Genomic DNA, 14179 nt, shown 5'->3' on the forward strand with positions numbered 1-14179 from the left:
TTTTTTTCCTAACCTTTTATTTTTGTTATCTACTTAACAGATTGGATCGATAAAGTGTCTTTCTAATCCATCCACCTTCCTTTCCGTTTTAAACTCCAATGCTTCTATTTCAATCTCTCTGCTTTGCTCTCTCACAATCAGAATCCATTCCATTGAAATAATATTACTTGATACCTGGAAAATAAACCTCTGACTCTAGAAATATTTGATCAAGAGCCTCACTAATCTATTTCCAAACACTTTTTGAGACTTAACTCCTGCCCACACCTTTATTTCTTTAAATTAGGTTATGTACTTTATAGCTTCATGTTCTGGCTCATGGTGTTACTCAGCCTGTTTAGTTGTTTGTCATTTTTCTAGAGTTGTTTATCTTTTCAGTCTATGAAATGTGAGTCAAGCAGTCTTACACATGCAGGAAGAAGATTATAAAATCCAGTCCCAAGTGCAATAATATCTTCCAAAAGACAATGCTATTCTGTTATCCTAGCTTGTACCACGGTCATTGCAACACCTAACAAAGTACATTTCCAACCAGCATGAGCAACTCCACATGCTTTTTTGACAGGATCTACAAAAACTGTATGGATACAGCCAGCACCAAGGGCTACTCTTGTGACTCCTCTCTGATTTGTGGTTACTCCATTGTAAGATGCAGGTTTCTTCCTTCCCATAATCCAGACATCACTAGCATGATCAGTCTTTATCTGGTAAAATTTCTGCACATTAAATCCAGCAGTATTTGCTAAACTACATACATTTCCTACATACATACAATTGCCTTGGCATCTCTCCTTTTGGCACTACTGAAGAGATTGAATGAGCTAAGGGTTGGTATGTAAGATATGTCACCTGTTCCTGCTGTAAATCCATGTGTGAAAATATCTAGGATCAAAGGAGATGTGACAACAGTTAATTCTCCCTTCAGTGCTGGCAAACTACTCAAATACATTTCTATCTCATTCTGGATTTCTTCTAGTTTTTGAGCTGTCATCACATTTACTTCAGGCGATTGTTTCAAAAAGCTGTCCTTTGAAGTCATCTGTAAATCTTCAAACTTAAAATTGTAAACATCAGTGAAGAGGTGGACAATAAAGGCTTTCATTGATGCTTTCCTATGCAAGGGGACAATGACATTAATACTGCTCAGATTTTTTCATCAATTTTTTGTTTAAGAGTATATAATGAGGCAGCCATGATGGGATTGTTAGCAGTTTCAGATTCTCTAAAAAAAAAGAAAAACTGATAATCCATTGCTTGTTTCTAATACACAATTATCATGGTCACCATCCTTTTCACAGCTGATGGAACAGTAACACATTATGCAAAGGAATTTGGCCTTGGCAGCATGGTTGAATTTGACAGCATTCAATGCCTTCAATAATCTCTGATGGCAGTTTTTCTGAGCATTCAATTTCATATCAAACAGATCAATCACAACTGCATCTGCCATGTTTCAATACCATAAGTTCTTCAAAGACTTTTCTGCCAACTTGATCATCTGATCTGCCAAGGGGAACTGTTAGGACCTGACACCCCCAACTTCTGACCTGGGTCTCATTGAAATCTGGAGCCCTGAAACTGGTCACCTGGAATGAGGAGCCAGTCCTGGAAGCAGCGATGCACGTTATCCCCCACACTTGCATAGACCCAGACTATCCATGCAAATGCTGGACAGGGCTCAGCTGGCCAACTCCAGAAAGATGGCACGGTGCTCCCGGGTCAGACTGGGCTGCAGGGTGTGCACCAGGCGGCCCCAGCACACCTAGCCATTTTTTAGTGACCTTGTTCTTAACTTATTTATTAACAATTCATTTATTTTGCCTGTGACTTCATGTTATTTATAAGCTTCCAAAAGCAACACGTTGCACAGACACATTTAAAAAATGCAAATGATTTTTCAGAGGAAAAAAAAAAGGAGGTGGCTCAAAACTTGAAGTAAATGGGATAAAAAAAGAATTGCAGGACCAACGCAATGGCTAAATCACCACCTTTAAAGTTCCAGGATCCCATATCAGTCATGGTTCATGTCCTGGCAGTTCTACTTTCCATCAAGTTCCCTCCTTGTGGGCTGGGAAAGCTGTGGAGGATGGCACAAAGACTTGAGATCCCTGTACCCAAGTGGCAGATCCAGAAGAAGCTCCTGGATCCTGGCTTTAGATTGGTTTTGTTTGGGAATGAACCCAGATGGAGGATCTTTTTCACTGGCTCATTTCCTCTCCATAAACTTGATCTGTCTTTCTCAATAAAATAAATAAAGTAATTTTTAAAAGACTAAAAAAGAGAAGAATTAGGAGAAGCCCATTTATCACTGTATATACATTTATTTTCTTCAGAAATGTGACTTTCTACTATTTCCTATACCTAAAATGATGTGATATAATTAGATAGCAGAACAATGGGCTCATGACCAATCAGAAATGATAGTACTATAGTAATAACACAGTTGAAAGCATGGGTTAAAGTTGAATAAGCAAGAGGAGGGAGACATAGTCTCTGAGCATATGGAACTGTATCATAACATTAAAAAATTAAAAAACAAAAAGAGGAAAAATGTCTTTAAATCTTCTAATGCATAGCTCTCTCCAGATCTGCCAGGCTTCCTCTCAACAGTTACCCTGCTCTCTACTCATTCTCTAGCTTTGGCTTAAAACATGCCCAGGAGTCAACCATTCGTTGCAAATTCTGTGGATGTGGCCTGATTCATCTTCCTCTCAATGTCATCCATAGAACTGACACATCCTCTCCCAGCTCTTCATTCTTTGATGCTTATCCTCACATTTGCAGATAGAAATGTCCACCACCTTATCCACAGCTAAACACAGAATGATTTCTTTATTCTGGCTGACCCATTTGTGCAGCAGACTTTTCCTCTTTCCATATCTTAGTCATCTATCTTACTGTATGTTTATACGAGTCCATTTATAATGTAACTGAAACTGTGAGTTTCAAATACATGTATATATCTCTGCCATTAACATTTGGTTTCCTTTTTTAAATAAAATTGATTTTACAAATCCATTACTTCCTTACAATTTAACCATTCCCACAAGTTTAAGCCAGCTTCTATTAGACACAGTGTCATCACTAATATCTCTGGGTTGCTCCTTAGGATTCATTTATTTGCATTTAAAAGTCAGATCAGATTTACAGAGAGGACAGACAGAAAGATCTTTCATGTATTGGTTTACTCCCCAAATAGTCGCAAAGGCCAGAGATGAGGTGATCAGAAACCAGAAGCCAGGTGCTACTTCTGAGTTTTCCATGTGGATGTAGGGCCTGAAGGTTTGGGACATGCTCTACTGCTCCCCCAGGCTACATGCAGTGAGCAGGATGGGAAATGGAGCAGCCGGGACATGAACCAATGTCCAAATGAGATCCAAGTACATGCATGTGAGGATTTAGTTATTGAAACTTCACACATGCCCCCTTGTTTCTTACAAGGCAACTTTCCCACTGGGAGAGAGTGACTTCAGAATAGCAATAAAATCATCATGGAGCTCCAGTTTCCCTCAATCTTGCTTCTGTACCTTTCTCATTTAATTGGAGGTTTTTCAGTCCACCTGTCTTCTTCCCTTTCTCATGACTCATTTCCCAAGTGTCCCTGCTCCCTGCCCCTCACATTCCAGCAGCACTGACCATTTTTCACTACACACATGAGCCATTGCACCCTGAGTCTTTCTACATACTTGCCCTTGGCCTGAACTCTCCTAGCACATCTTGCTTTGTAACCTTGTACCTACTTTAAGAATCAAATGTTCCTGGGCTTGGCGGTGTGGCCTAGCAGCTAAAGTCCTTGCCTTGAATGCCCCGGGATCCCATATGGGCGCCAGTTCTAATCCCGGCAGCTCTACTTCCCATCCAGCTCCCTGCTTGTGGCCTGGGGAAGCAGTCCGAGGACAGCCCAAAGCTTTGGGATCCTGCACCCGTGTGGGAGTCCCAGAAGAAGTTCCTGGCTCCCAGCTTCAGATTGGTGCAGCAACAGCTGAATTTTTTTTTGGCAGTTTTATTACATATTTGTTTGAATATAAAGCATATATTTTTCAGTCTTTTCTATTGTATCTTTCCACCAAAAATACCATCCAATCACATTATTGCTCAAATTTCAATGGACTTGGTAATAAATATAGAGGATTTTCTTAACTTATAATGAAGGCAGGGCTGTGGCAAAATCATTACCATATAAACTGATCCAAAGAAGCAAATTAGTATATAATCAGAGGAGTGCATCTGAAGATATTATATGAATTTAACCAGTTTTTGATAGATAAGAAACATGTGTGGTTATAAGTTTTGTGTTATCCTTCTTTTTTTACTCAGATATGCCAATTTGAGAGGCTTTGAAGTAATCATGTTCAATAGCAATTAGCATACCTAGTGTTCATGTACTGCGCTTTAGTTGCCATAAAATAATCTAAGGATCAAATTTAGAAACAGAATTAATGTAGAGAAATTACAAGGTGAGTTCAGGGTATCTCCTTATGTCAAAGGTCAAATATGTATAGAAAATGATGGAAATAACATCACTAGGACATGGGCACCACCTTGAACAAATCCCTACTGGTTAAACTGGGGCCATCTGCGTCTCATACCCAGTGAAGACAGTGACACATTGTAACCTATGAGAGGAAGGTACAGATATTTAACTAGACTGAGGTTGGAAAGAGAGGGGTTATTTAATGTCCTCTGTGGTACTTTCCGTTCAGCATTTAACAATACTTCCAACAATTAGTAGGTAAACAGAATTAAATGCAGGTTTATTTTTGGTGAAAGAAATTTTTGAAACCCAAGCATGTTTGAACTCCCCTTCCCCAATACATCTATATAAAGGCAAATAGCAACTCATAGTATTGAAGTCAAACAAGCACCAACTGCATCGAAAGATCAACATGAGGGCACAGCACAGTAGCCTAGTGGCTAAAGTCCTTACCCTGGATGCGCCGGGATCCAACACGGGCATCAGCTCCAATCCTGGCAGCCCCACCCCCCAACCAGCTCCCCGCCTGCGGCCTGCAGAAACAGTCGAGGATGGCCCAAAGCCTTGGGACCCAGCACTTGCGTGGGAGACCTGGAAGAGTCTCTGGGCTCCTGGCTTCAGATGGGTGCAGCTGATGTGATTGCTTGGGGAGTGAATCATCAGATGGAAGATCCCTCCCCATGTCTCTCCTCCGGGCTAGTCAGTAAGATGTCACACAGGAAGTTCTTGGCCCCCCGCCATGTCTCCCTGGGCTTCCTGTCGGAAGCACAGCAGTGGCCGGCACTGCGGCAAGGTGAAGAGCTTCCCCACGGATGACGCCTCCAAGTCCATGCACCTGACAGCCTTCCTGGGCTACAAGGCAGGCATGACACACATCATATGCGAGTTGGACCAGCCGGGCTCCAAGGTGAACAAGAAGGAAGTGGTGGAGGCCGTGACCATCGTGGAGACGCCGGCTAATGGTGGTGGTGGGCATCGTGGGCTGCGTGGAAATGCCACGTGGCCTCTGCACCTTCAAGACCATCTTCGCCGAGCACATCGGTGATGAATGCAAGAGGCGCTTCTGTAAGAACTGGCATAAGACCAAGTACTGCAAGAAGTGGCAGGACGACATGGGCAAGAAGCAGCTGGAGAAGGACTTCAGCAGCATGAAGAAGTACTGCCAGGTCATCCGTGTCATCGCCCACACGCAGATGCGCCTGCTGCGACAGAGGAAGGCTCACCTCATGGAGATCCAGGTGAATGGCAGCACCGTGGCTGAGAAGCTGGACTGGGCCCACGAGCGCCTGGCGCAGCAGGTGCCCATGAACCAGGTGTTTGGGCAGGATGAGATGATTGATGTCATCGGTGTGACCAAAGGCAAAGGCTACAAAGGGGTGACCAGCCGCTGGCACACCAAGAACCTGCCCCGTAAGACACACCTACCGCCTGTGCAAGGTGGCCTGCATTGGGGCCTGGCATCCTGCACGCGTGGCCTTCTCTGTGGCGTGAGCTGGGCAGAAAGGCTACTATCACCGCACAATCAACAAGATCTGCAAGATCGGTCAGGGCTACCTGATCAAGGACGGCAAGCTGATCAAGAACAACGCTTTCACCAGCTATGACCTGTCGGACAAGAGCATCAACCCCCTGGGTGGTTTTGTCTACTATGGTGAAGTGACCAATGACTTCGTCATGTTGAAGGGCTGTGTAGTGGGGACCAAGAAGCGTGTGCTTACCCTGCACAAGTCCCTGCTGGTGCAGACCAAACGGCGGGCGCTGGAGAAGATTGACCTCAAGTTCATGGATACCACATCCAAGTTTGGCCATGCCCGCTTCCAGACCCTGGAGAAGAAGGCACTCATGGGACCACTCAAGAAAGACAGGATTGCCAAGGAAGAGGGAGCGTATTGTCGGGAGCATGAGCAGCCTGTTGCATCAAATTAAAAATGACTTTCTAGGAAAAAGAAAAATTCACTTGGGGAGTGAATCATCGGATGGAAGATCTTCCTCTCTGACTCTCCTTCTCCCTGTACATCTGATGTTGTAATAAAAAATAAATACATCTTTAAAAAAAGAATCAAATGTTCCTTCAAACTTACATTTCTCTTTGCACATATTCTATCATAAGTCTTTATCAAGCAAAAATGTAGTTGTTTCATTCTTCATCATCCTTCTAAACTATAAACTTAACTAAACAAAATATCTTTTTACATTTCATGAAGTTTTCACGGAATCCTTTGTACATAGCAAGTGTCAATACCTGCTGTGATCTCTCAGTGTCTCAAACCTCATTTCAATTGTGCTAGGATTCCATACAGGAACTGGTTCACGTTTATGTTTACATTTTGGCTGCTACACTTCCTATCCAGCTCCCTGCTTATGACCTGAGAAAGCAGTAGAGGATTGCACAATGGCTAATACATCTACAGCAAATTTAAAAGTTAAGACAAAACCCAAATTCCCAACACGAACAATAAATCCCATTATGAAAGCCGAATCCTAATGTGAACTTGAATCTGTACCCATAGTTTTTTCAATATACTCAAAATCAGTCTACTAACAAAACACCTTTAAAAAAATCCAATAAAAGAAACTGCGACTCAGTAATTTTTCCTAAGAAATTTCAAAGATTTTTCTGGAGCTGCCACTGAGCACAGCAAATTAAACCACAGCTTGTGACACCAGCATTACATACAAGTGTACATTTCAGTCCTTGTGGCTCATTTTTCAGCCTTTGCTAAAACATCTATGATGGCTACAGAAGATTGCTTCGGTGTTTGGATCCCTGTCATCTATGGAGTAACCTGGTGAGTGTTCAGTTTTTCTAGCTTAAGCTTGGAACTACGCTAGTTATTGTGGTCTCGTGGGAATAAATATTTCAGAAGAAAGACCTAACTGCTGGCATACACTTGACCTTGGGTCTCTGATTTCTCTTAAATGAAAACATCCTAAATTGTGTTTTGTGTTTATTTGCTTGAACACAACCAGAGAATCAGACCTATCACACACTTGTGCAATCCCTAGATGCCCAGAAGGCTGCTTGTTGACAGGCCAACACAGGAGAAGAGAATTCAGTCTGGGTGGCCCACACAGGTGGCAAAGGGCATCATCATCTGCATTTAAATGGTGAACATTAGCAGGAAATGTAAAGTTGGAACAAAGTTAACATGTGATTCCAGGCAGGTTGTGAAAATGTCCTAGAATACATCTTAACCACGATGGAAAACTTCCCTAAATTCCCTCTTTCTGAAAAACTGAAATATTTATAGGATATATTATACCTTTACAGAAATTATAAAGTACAGAAGAAAGAAAAATTTCTTGGGAAATCCTTTCTGTGACACATAGAATGTCAATGAATTTGAGGAAAGAAGTGGACCTATGTCAGCAGCACAAATGTACACACCTAGTAAGAATGGAGGGTAGGAAGATGGTCCCCATCAGTGGTGAACTTCACAAAGGTTCCAGAAGCCTTGTGCATCAGCCAACTGAAGAGCAGGACCCATTAAGAGGCTATGACATTCTCCACATTCTAACACTGCTATGGCAACTCCAGATTGTCACCTGATAATGGGCCCTCCCTCCAACCCTCAGAAGCATCACTACAGGCAGTGGCATTAGCTTAGGATTCTGGCAACTTCATCCTTGTTTGAGTGATTAAGAACTCTCATTTACTGAAGGGCACTGACAAAGTGATTCTCTAACGAAGTGAACATTGAGAACTTTTGTCATCCATGCCTCCATATAAATGTCTTTGACCTTGTTTGTTCTAAACATCATATGCTTGTTTCTCTTAATGCCTAGATCCTGGATTAATGACTGCCAGAAACATCAGCATGGCAGCAACTTCCAGTGCTCCAACAGATCCAAGGATAGAAATGAACCTCTTAGAACACCAGGTCTTGCATACCCAGCTGTCCAGCACTCCATAGGAGGTTGAAGATCTCAAGGAGAAGCTTCTTCCATCTGATCTTACTGCCTATGCCCTGGACAAGCAGCTACAAAAACACTGTAAGTTCTGGAGGTGGAGGGAGATTGTCTTTCTTCTAAGAAATGAGATGATGACATTGTTTTTCTTTTGAGAAATGAGTGATTATCTTTTTTCTGAGAAATGAGATGAGGTGCATGTTGGTCCTTGGGTTTAAATCCCTGTTACTGAATCCTGGTACAGACACAAAGGAGCTTGTTTACCACATGAATAGATGGAATACTCATTTGTTGCGATCCATTGTGTAGTGCAGAAGATGTTGCATACATGTAATACCATGGTGTTCTTCATGTCAGTCTATTCACTACTGAGGCCCAACTGGCCAGACATTGAGCTTATGACACTAATGGAAACTGGGGTGATCTCCATAGGATCTCAGTTTGAAAAGCATAAACAAGTTGTTCTCTAAAGCCCAGAGATACAACCAATGAGGGTGCACATGTTGCATGAGATGGGAATTTCTACTCCTGGAACTGAGATAGGTCTTAGGATCCCTTGTTGTCAGTGGACCCCTTGTTTTGGCCGATGTGTCTGGGGTATAACAGAGACCCTCTCAGTACACTCTGTGCCTGAGTGAAGACACATTTGGGATGCAGGATTCCCAGCAGTTTCTGCTCTACCTTGAGTCCTAGGAATACAAGTGCATGCACAAGAGTGCAATGCTGGTAGTTCTCTAAGGAGGTGTCAATCCTATAGTTTTCTTTTAGAAGAACCATTGTGGGGACTTTTTCATCAGAAGGTCTGAATCAGATTAAAGAAAGAAAATGAAAAGATGCATTAGGAGAGAGATAAAAATAAAATTTCCACACTGCAGAGTGACCCACCCATAGGAGCAAAAGTGAATTCACTATGTCATAAAAACTCAAGAGACTGCCTCCTATATATAGGTTTGAATAGTGTCTTTCACATATTGGACTTTGATAGGTGATCCATCAATTTATTAGTGAAAGAGTTGTAACTTTCCATTATGTGTAGTTGAAAGACTTAAAATATCCATGTCTATACCATGACTCTTGTTTTATCTTTGAGATTTTGGTACATGTGCTTTTCAATCCCAGCACACAGCTCCTAAAGCAGTACCATCCTCTCGTGTTTGCCACACAGGAGCCTCATGCCCAAGCTGAGTGTTTGACTTGCGAGATGTCAAGCTTGGTAAAGAGGTTCGAGTCCTGGATTCAAACTGTATGGGATTGGGTTGGATCTGCCAAGCACCATTTGTATCATCCTATGAAGTTACCCAAATTGATTTTAAGCTTCCCTTTGCTCATCTTCTACATGGGTTGTACTAAAATCTCACATACTTGAGTAAGTGAGAAACAGATATGGAAGATTTTAACAGAGCAGCCACTCAGTGTACGTCCAAGCTAGGATGGACCTGGCTCCTCAGCAACATGGACCCTGGTTTCTGCAACAGTCATTGAGTCAGGTGGGTCTGAGTTTTTTCAGAATGTGAGCCGTACAAAGTCATCATGCAGCCTGTGCTATGGGAGAACATCCAGTGTGAGGAAGTGCAGCTGGAAGAGAGCCCAGCTGTCACCAAGAGGCTGAGGTAAGGGCATGCAGCAGGTTCAAGTTGTGGAATCTTTCTAGGACAGTGTTGCAGGCAGAGCTACAGTCTCTCCCAATGTACATTTCGCAAGTTGCTGAAGTTTTTAAAGATTCTTTGGAATATGGGTGTAAGAACAGGGAAGAGGTCACTGTGTGAAACTCCCTCATTTCTCCTTGGAGCAAGATTTTTTCCCACATATTTTCTCATAGGCATAACAGTTAGTCCTCAACTGACTCCCAACAGTGACTTTTCCCTTCTATCCCGCAGTAGGGAATTCAATATCTTAGTTCAACCTCACACAACACAACTGAGACAATGAAAGCAGAAACCACAGGAAAGAAGAGATGCCTCTATCTTACCCCATCAGCATCTCAATGATCTACTCAGACAGGAAAGTCCTGAGAGCTGCCAGCACCAGGGCCTCTGTGATCAGCTTTCTGAGGGACATATCTGGCACAGTACCATGCCCACAAGCTCAGTGAAAGTATTGTCTCTGTAGGAGGGAAAACATGCTAGGACAGAGGTTGTGGAACTCCACCCTCTCCTTAATGCCTGGAAGGAGGCAGCATGACTCTGGGACAGTCTGAAGTGTCCCCAGAGGGAGGCTTTGACAGGAGCTTCCTAGTAGTGAAAGGGCCTGGGCTAACATGCCTTCAGTGATTTCTCCCTGACGGAGCAGGCATAGGTTTATGGGGTGTGCTTAGTGGATATGAGAGTAGGATAGAAACATTGTTGGTCAGGGCATTTCCCCACTTGTGGACAAATTTATGTTTCCAATGAAACCATGGTGGGATTTGAGTTCTGAACCTGGAAACAAGCTTTGTATTGAGAGTGAGGAAACAGCAGCAACAAAACAGACTGGGAGGCTAGAGAAATATCAGTTAGGATGGCATTCATGTGACCTTCAAAGTCTTCACCTAGCTCTATGTAGGCCCCTGTAGTGATCTATCAGATGTTTCTGGTTGATTGAGGAAGCCTAAGGGCAGCATGTATGCTTCTTTTTTATTTTTATTTATTATTATTATTATTTTTATTATTGTTATTATTATTATTTGATGATACAGTTATAGAGGCTCCTGGGATTTCTATTATGCCCTCCGCCCCAACCCCCCACCTAGTTCCTCTATGTCATTACTATAGTATAGTTATTTATACACAGTCATATGTCCATCATTGCAGGCTTGGACAATGGCAGAGAGTCCAGCATCTTATTCTCAAGATATATTAAACAGTTTCATTGTAAGTCCATTTTTGTCTGGAAGTAGAAGTGCATACTACATTATATCCTCACATCTGGATATGTTAGTCTCCATTTCACAGTTACTATACTTCACCCATAGTTACTATACATTCCCTTAATTGAAAAGACACAAACAAAATCAACAACAGGAAGAAAAAAGAAATTAACAACACCAGGAAGTTATAAAATGCTATTGAATGAGTAATGTGTCACTGAAGAAATGAAAAAGAAACTCAAGAACCTTCTTGAAGAAGATGATGCTACTGTATGATCTATGAGTCACTGAATAATCAGAAGAAACTGCTTTGAAGAGATGAAGCTTACAAAAACAAAAAACCAAAAATCTATGAGACAAGTTTCCATTGATTTTTTATGGTGAAGTATGTCTCCTGTAGGCACCAAATAGACGTGTTTTGGTTTTTAATCCTGTCTACTAGTCTATGATGTTTGATTTAGCTTAAACTATTTGCATTCAGGGTTAATATGTATGGGTGGTAGTTTGGTCTTGTCCTTTTAGGAATGGGTTGTTCATTGATTTAGTCTTCTGTTGTCCTTTTACTGGGATGTGCTTCATATTTGCCTTTGGTTTTGTCGGGTGCTATTCCACTTCTCTGTCAAGAGAACATCTTGAAGTATCATTTGTAGGATAGTTTTGGAAGAGGCAAATTCTTTTAGATTTTCTTTACTGTGAAAGAATTTTATTTCATATTCAAAGACAAAAGAAAGCTTTGCTGGATAAATTATCCTAGGCTGACAACTTTCTTCTTTTAGATTCTGGAATATGTCACTCCATTCTCATCTTGTCTGTAGAGTTTCCTGTGAGAGGTCTCCTGTGAGCTTAATTGGCATTCTTTATATGTCAATTGATTTTTTTCAAGTGTACATGTAAGGATCTTTTCTTTATGCTCAATGGAAGAGAGCTTGATGATCATATGTCGTGGTGAAGATCATTTTTGATCAAGCCTGTTGGTAGTTCTATGCCCCTCCTGGATCTTGTTTCCCAATTCTTTCTCCAGATTAGGGAAATTTTCCTTTATTATTTCATTAAATATATTTGTAAAGCAAGTTTCTCTTTCTGCACCTTCTGGGACTCCCAGAACTTTTATATTTGACCTCTTAATAGTGTCTTTCAATTTTTGAATACTTTTTTGGCCTGATCCAGCTCTGCTTCCAGCTTTTAGTTTGCTTCCCCCTGGTGACAGGAAATACCTTCCAATCCTAACATTGTTTCTTCTGCTTGCTTCATTCTATTTTGGAGACTCTCCACTGTACTCTTAATTTGCTCTACTGTGTTCTTAATTTCTGATATATCAGCCTTGATTTGCTTTATTACTGCTATTTCCTGTTTAACATATTCCTTGAATTCCTTGAACTCTTGTATGTGCTTCTCATTGTTGATCAGAAGCTTTATAATGAGTTTTCTGAATTCTGTGTCCCCCATTTTCTCAATGTCTCCCTCAGTTAACTCTGAGGTTAGCATAGGGTTTTGTTCTTTTACAGGGGAGTCTTCAGTAATATTCATTTGTGTCTTCTTTTGCTCTTGGTCATTGTACTTCTGGTTATCTGATTTTTTCTCCTTGGCACAGATTTCTAAGCTGTGTCACCCACAGGTCTACAGTTCAATTTTACTTATTGTAGTTGGTACCCAGCTATTTGCTTGCGGAATTGTGCCACTCCATCTCTCAAGTTCCAGATCTGGGTTCTTATGTTAGATTTCCACCGTAATCTCCACAGACCCAGCTCTTGGCTCACCACTCTCCACCTCCTGTGATATCATGCTGAGTTTGCACTGTTGTCTCTGCAACTTTTCTCCCACTTTTGGTTGGAGCAGGTCCCAAGATTATGGAGACACCGGGTGTCCTACATAGCTAGGTTGTTGTTGATGCTGATCTTGTCAGAACCTGTTGGACGTTAGGTCTGGGTGCCACACGGACCTATTTTGACCTGTACAATGCCACAGATGGTATCATTTTCCTACGGGACCAGTGCAATCCACTGAACTCAGTGAGTTCTAGCAAGCTCAGCACATGTGCAGTTCACTGTTCGCCCATGCAGTCCTAAAACTTTTGCCACAGTATATAAAATGGTGCCTGACATGCCACTACTACAGTTCTTGATCTGTTGGCCATCAGGTCTGAGGGCTACCCAGACCTGTCATCGGTGGAACTTGTAGAATGCTGCTTTGCTTCAGTTTACTGAGTCAGAAATGAGTTCACTCTCAACTCAGCTTATGTTCAGTCCTTTGCCTTGCCTTTGCCTCCTTACGCAAAATTGCACCCATTTTGGCTCTAGGGGTCTGACTGGCCTGTGAAATCTACCCTGTTCTCACACTGTCCATCTGGGATCTGCTGCTCTGTCTCTGCTCCTGGTCAAATCAAACAGACCAGCAGGATGGACAGTTATTTGGGTTCACTGCACAAGCTCGCAGTGAACGTCCCTTTCCACCTGGTTGCTGGTGGAGTTCCGGCTGCTGATGGAGTTCAGATTGCTGTTAGTTGAATGTAGCTGGAGTACCAGCCACTGCAACACCACACCATTGTTTTTGCTTCTTCCTTGTGTCTGTTAGTCTCCAGGTACCCCACTGCTGTTGTTCTGTCCTCTCCTATTCCCTGGAATATATCATCTCTGTTTGATCGTGGTTAAAACTTTCTCCATCCATCTAAACTTGTCCTTGAACTATTCCGTCATCTTGATTGTCCACTTGTATGTTTCTTTAGAGACAAGAGTTGAGGCTTCTCTGGCCACAGATCAGCGTCATTGTGATATTCTACATGGAACTGGAACTGTTCAGTGTGTGCGTGACTTTTTCTGAATTTCTTTGTAGATGATCATGACCATCAGAAAAAGCAAGAACCACCATCTCTAACATTTCTGGCCCTCAGGTAACAAACAGGGAGCAGAAGGAGTCATGCACAGGTGAAATGAGAGAGGCTCTCAGAACTCCTA

General features: G+C 42.1%; 2 pseudogenes across 1 annotated transcript; one reads left to right on the plus strand and one right to left on the minus strand.

Moving 5' to 3' along the window:
* Positions 1-374: 374 nt before the first annotated feature.
* LOC131478264 (purine nucleoside phosphorylase LACC1-like) lies at positions 375-1502 on the minus strand (annotated as a pseudogene).
* Positions 1503-5182: 3680 nt separating this feature from the next.
* Positions 5183-6410, plus strand: LOC131479533 (large ribosomal subunit protein uL3-like; annotated as a pseudogene). Its single transcript, XR_009244945.1, has one exon. The product of XR_009244945.1 is annotated as a large ribosomal subunit protein uL3-like (transcript).
* The last annotated feature ends 7769 nt before the right edge of the window (positions 6411-14179 follow it).

Source organism: Ochotona princeps, chromosome 2 (genome assembly GCF_030435755.1).
Source record: "Ochotona princeps isolate mOchPri1 chromosome 2, mOchPri1.hap1, whole genome shotgun sequence".
NCBI classification, from domain to species: Eukaryota; Metazoa; Chordata; class Mammalia; order Lagomorpha; family Ochotonidae; genus Ochotona; species Ochotona princeps.